A 6,493-nucleotide genomic window follows, 5' to 3' on the forward strand; every position below is an offset into this window, starting at 1 on the left:
GTGATTAGAAATAGTTATTTTTGTTCAAAACAGAGAAAAAGCTTTCATGATTTCTATGTTCAAGCTTGGTTTAGGAAAAAACTAAAGCTCAAATTAAAATATCACTTTAATAATTAATATTTTCTTCTCACCTTCCTCTTCATCTTCATATAATTTTTTTAAAATTAAATTAAAAATTAATTTCTCTTTTCCTTTATTTAAGGTTTGGCCTTATGTTTTTACGGAAGATGATTCATTTTTTTTATTTTCTTGTTTAGGAATTAAGAATTTTAAGGAATAAAAAAAATCATTTTTAAGTTCAAAAGATGAGAAAAAAGTTTTTTTCTCCTCTCTCTGAATTCGGCCATATATGCATCATAAAAAAGAATCTTATTTGATTTCATCCTATTCATAAATCATATTCTAAGTGTTTCAAATAATCTATAGCTACAAGTTTTAAATTTCAAAGGCAAAAAAGTCTCCCTTTTTCTCCATTAAAATTCAGCCAAAAAGGATTCTTTGTCTTAATTTTTTTTTTTTTGTAATATAGGAAAAAGTAGTGTTAGAGAATTTTCAAGAGGTGTCTAAAAAAATTGGAATTAAAATAAAAGTTAGATTAGCATAATTGGCCTTTTATATGTCAAAAAACCTAAATGATACTTTTGATTGAAACTTAATGAAATTGAATGTTTGAATGTATATATTTAATCTTGTTTGATTGCTTAAAATAAATGTAAATAATTGGAATGTATATGGCTAAAAGTAAATAAAGGTTCCGGAAAATATTATGTCTATGCTTATACTATTAAGGATTAGGCTATAAATATGAAAAGAATGATGCGAGAGAGATAAATATTTATGTATTAGTAAGTTTAGAGGTAATTATTAATTATTCATATATTAAAAAAATACTATTTATCTCTAGTATCTTTATCTTTATTTTAAATTAATGACCATGTTGTGTTTTTTTTTTATAAATGTTTATTATAATAATAAAGACACATTTTATCAAGTATCATCTTCGCATAAAATACATACATGTAAACACAATACTGAATTTTTGTTTTATTTTTATTCTTGTTAAATATCTTGTAATTGTAGTGAATAGTTGTTTGAGCATGATTCATTAGATGAGTAGTTATATTGATTCATCATAACTATGTGCACTCCTCTAGCTAGATAGTTACATGAGTGATGATTCACTTTGTTAGAAACAAGAGATTGAGAGAATAATATGAAAAGTGTATTATTAAGTGTGATTAAAGGTAGAATATAAGAGTATTTATAGGTATTAGATGAATCAAAGTAATAAAGGCATAGAATCTTATAATTAATATACAGATATACTATATAAATATAGATGATACTAATTGATCTAAATTGATTCTAATGATTCTCTAACATCTCCCCTCAAACTCAAGTGGGAGCTCAAGATACCAACTTGAATTTGGATAACAAAGTTCGGAAACGAGTCGGGTGATGAGTTTTCGTGAAGATATCAGCAATCTGATCTAGTGTACCAACAGCAATGAGACGAACAACATCAATAATGTATTTGGTGCATTCATGAAATACATCATTATGGGCAATCTGAATAGCACTGCGGTTATCACAAAAAATATCAGTAGGGGACAACTGATGAGTACCCAGATCTTCGAGAAGCCAACGAACCGATATAACCTCAACAGTGGTGTTAGTGAAGGCACGGTACTCAGCTTCTGTGTTTGAGCGAGCAGTGAACGTTTGCTTCTTAGCACGCCAAGAAATGATAGCGTCGCCAAGGAACAAAAAGTAACCAGTAGTAGAACGACAATCAGTGGGATCACCGGCCCAATCAGTATCGGAGTATGCCTGAAGGGTCAAAGAGGAATGGGCAAAAAAATAAAGGCCATGAAATAGAGTGCCTTTGGCGTAGCGAAGAATGCGAAGAACTGCCGAATAGTGAGTAGTACGAGGAGCTGACAAGAACTGGCTGAGGACATGAACTGGATAGGCAATGTCTGGTCGGGTGACAGCCAAGTAGACGAGACCTCCAATTAACTGTCGATAGAGAGTCGAATTATCCAAAACAGTGCCATCCATAGGGATAAATCGAACATTAGGCTCAATAGGAGTAGACTCAGTGCGACTATCTGTAATCCCAGCGCGAGCAAGAAGATCTGAAGCATACTTAGCTTGAGAGAGATAGATGCCATCATCTGTGGAGATGATCTCGAGACCAAGAAAATAGCTGAGAGAACCAAGATCTTTCATCTCAAAGGTACGGTGAAGTGAGGCCTTGAGATTAGAGATACCATCAACATCATCTCCAGTAATGATCATGTCATCAACATACAAAAGTAGAAGAACAACTCCACGTTCGCTTTTACGAATGAAAAGGGCATTCTCATGAGGACTAGAAGTAAAACCAAGACTGCATATGGTAGTGCTGAACTTGTCAAACCATTCACGAGGAGCTTGCTTAAGTCCATAAAGTGCCTTGCGAAGGAAACAAACCTTACTAGAAGGACAAGGATATCCCGGAGGTGGTTTCATATAGACTTTCTTTTTCAAATCCCCATTAAGAAATGTATTCTTCACATCCATCTAACTGAGAGACCATTTTTTAACCGTGGCAATGGCAAGGAGAGCTCTAACAGACGTAAGGCGAGTGACAGGAGCAAAAGTCTCTTCATAATCAATACCATACTCTTGCGTTACAACCTTGAGCAACCAAGCGTGCCTTATAACGGTCAATAGAGCCATCAGAGCGAGTCTTGATCTTGTATACCCATCTACTGCCCACAACTTCCTGATCAGAAGGAGAATCAACCAAATTCCAAGTGTGTGCTTTTTCAAGTGGCTGTATTTCTTCCTACATTGCTTGTTGCCAATTTGGATTTGTGGAGGCTTCTCTAAATGACTTAGGTTCATGTTGATGACGAATAGTAGAAAAGCAATGATAATCAAGAAGATGAGGAGGTGAATTCCTTACCCTAGAAGAACGAGTAGGAGGAGGAGGCATGACGGTAGGAGCGGGATCGCCTTTCGGACTGGAATCATCAGGAGATGGAGAATGCGGAGGGGCAGGATCCTCGAGGGATAGACTTAGGGTAGACCCTGTAGTATCATCACTAGGAAAGAGATCAACATTTAGGTTAGTAAAAAATGGTGACAGAGTAGAAGGAATAAACTCAAAAGAGGAAAAACTAGAGAACATGTGATGCTCCCAAAAGATAACATGACGAGATATATGAATACGGAGAGAGATAGGATCCCAACAATGATAACCCTTATGTTCAGAAGCATAACCAAGAAAACAACACATGCGAGCCCGAGGTTCAAGCTTATTGTGTTCATGAGGCTGAAGAAGGACAAAACAGACACAACCAAAAACACGGAGAGAATTGTAATCGGGAGAAGTACGATAAAGACGCTCAAAGGGAGTAGTGTTACCAAGAACAGAAGAAGGAAGTATATTGATAACATGAACATCAGTGAGAACAGCTTCACCCCAAGCACGTTCAGGACAGGAAGAGGAAATAAGCATCGCACGGACAGAGTCAAGAATATGACGGTGTTTACGCTCAGTTCTGCCATTTTGTTGAGAGGTACCAGGACAAGAAAACTCGGACAAAGTATCCTGTTCAGTAAGAAAATTTAAAAGTTTGGAGTCACGATATTCCATAGCATTATCACGTCTGAAAATTTTAATGACCTTTGAAAACTGAGTTCGAACCATAGTGGCAAAGTTAATATAAATCTGAGGCAACTCATAACAATTAGTCATCAAATAAACCCAAGTAAAACGTGAATAATTATCAATAACGACAACAAAATATCGAGCCCCTCCCATAGAAGTGGTGGGAGCGGGCCCCAAACATCATAATGGATAAGATCAAAAGGAGAGCATGCAATAGAGGAATTATTATTAAAGGATAAGGCAAGTTGTTTTGCAGTACGACAAGAAGTAAAGACTCATTTTGAACTTGACCTAAAACACCCGTAGATATAAGAGGACACAATTTTTCTAAGGAGCTATGGGCAAGACGACGGTGCCACAAGTGAAGTGTAGATGGAGAGGAAGCAGCACAGAGATTTGTAGAGGGAACATGAAGGTTCTCGAGCTCAAATAAGCGTCCGACCTTACAGTCAGTCCCGATGATCTTTCCCGTCCGACGATCCTACACACGACAACCAAAAATAGAAAAAATGACATCAAAACCGAGTTCAACAAGCTGACCGACAGAGATAAGATTAAAATTCAATTTTGGAATAAAATAAGCATCAGAAAGATGAATATTGGACTATGAAATAATCCCGTGATGTGTTGCATGCAAGAGGGAACCATTAGCAGTGTTGACAGAAGGTGTATTTGTAGTGGGAGACAACGACGAAAAAAGATGACGCAAAGGAGACATATGATTGAAACAACCAGAATCAAAATACCATTTAGAATTACCTGGAGAGGTGGAAAGAGTAGCAGGGGTATTACCAGAAAAAGAGAGAAGTTGCTTAAGAAGGGATTCAATATCTGATGGAGAGACAGAAGGTGTGTTGAGAGATGTGGAAGAGGTGGACTCAGTAGCAGCAGCAGCAGTAGAGGCAGGCACATGCGGAGAGTTGTTGGGACGAGATTGATACTTGTTCTGATCTGAACGTGGTGGTCGAGTAGGACAGGTAGCAATCAAGTGACCCGAGAGCTTACAATAATGGCAGAACAGTTTCGGGCAGTTGGAGCCAATGTGGCCTTTTTGTTTGCACTTATGACATTCAATAGAAGGACAGTCGGAGAAGGAATGCCCAGGCCGGTTACAGTTTCGACAGATTTTGTCCTTTCTGTCGGTGGCAGCAAAGACAGTTTCACTTTTAGAACAAAGCAATCCCAAGTGCGTTTCTTCATACTTAAGACAAGGAAGAGCATCTTCAAGACTAGGCAAGGGATTCTGATGAAGAAGAGAAGCCCTGACCGGCTCATAGTCATCAGTAAGTGCCATCAGAAATTGGATGAGACGTGTTCGGTTCCGATAATCCTCATATGCCTTAGTATCAGTGGGATCTTTAAGAACAGGCTCACAAGAGGTCAACTGATCCCAAATAATCTCCATCTGAGCAAGAAAATCAAAAACTGCTTGGCCACGTTCTTGCTTAAGGCTATGAAGTTCCTTAAGCAGTTGGTACTGATGAGCGAGATCAGAAATAGTGTAACGTTTTGCCAAATGATCCCATACCTCTTTAGCAGTTTCAAAATGCCCAAACTGTAAATGAATACCAGGAGTAGAAGTGTTGCGGAACCAAGTGATAATCTGATGATTTTTACTATCCCAATCTTCCAATTTCTCTGCATAGTCCTTCTCAGCATCCTCCTTGGATTTGGAGGCACCATCTTTGGATTTGTCGGTCACAGTTGGCTTAACAGGCAATATCACCAGTCACATATCGCCATAATTTTCGCCCTTTAAGAAATTCTCGCATAGCTTCAACCCAATGTGCATAGTTGGAGCCATTAAGGATAACAGGAATAGGCTGAAAGACATCCAATTTTTCCATAGTAATAGAAAGAATAGCAAAAGGGAGAAGAAACTGCAAATTCGGGGCAGAAAACGAGAAAACGAGGCACAAAATCAGAAAGAATGAGCTCACAAAAAAACCTTAGGGAGGGTCCCGCTTGTCTGCCACGTCAGCGCCACGTCAGCAGTTACGTCAGCACCACGTCAGTGAGACAATGACACGTGGCGGCACCTGAGAGGAGCGAGAAAGACACACTGGCGGTGAGGTAGATCGCGGGTCAACCGCTGATCGGGTCGGGCCGTGCGCGGGTCGGTGGATACCAAGGAGGCCTTCATTGCGACACGTGGCAGCACCAGGAGCGTGCGATTGGCACCAAGATCAACGGCTGCTGAAGCTTCTGGAATGAAACAATGGAGGTGGGCAGCAAAGTTCCGGCGGCACGTGAGGGCGCGTCCGGGGGCTTCTGGCGGCGTTAGAAAGCTGACAAAACGAAGAACACGATGATGTCGGAGGTGACGAACCAAAACGTCGAAAATAGATCGAAAAATGAGAGCGAAGAGGCACTGTCGGAAGAGAAAAATAAGGAGGCTATGAACAAAATTTTGTTGAAAAAAAAAAAACTTTAGCCTCTTGATACCATGTTAGAAACAAGAGATTGAGAGAGTAATATAAAAAGTGTATTATTGAGTGTGATCAAAGGTACAATATACAAGGGATATTTATAGGTGCTAGATGAATTAAAGTAAAAAAGGCATAGAATCCTACAATTAATATATAGATATACTATATAAATATAGACGATACTAATTGATCTAAATTGATTCTAATGATTCTCTAACACACTTATTGATTCAAATTAAAGATAGATGGATGATATTACAAAATTATTTTTCTAAATGGTTAGTTGTCTTTTTTTATTTAAACATCAATTATTTTTTTGAATAAATGGTTGCTACAACAATTTTTTTGCGTGTTTTTATGATTTGCTATCAACTAAAAAAATAAATATCTTAATATATACTGG

The sequence above is a fragment of the Arachis ipaensis genome, chromosome B05 (assembly GCF_000816755.2).
Source record: "Arachis ipaensis cultivar K30076 chromosome B05, Araip1.1, whole genome shotgun sequence".
Taxonomy (NCBI): domain Eukaryota; kingdom Viridiplantae; phylum Streptophyta; class Magnoliopsida; order Fabales; family Fabaceae; genus Arachis; species Arachis ipaensis.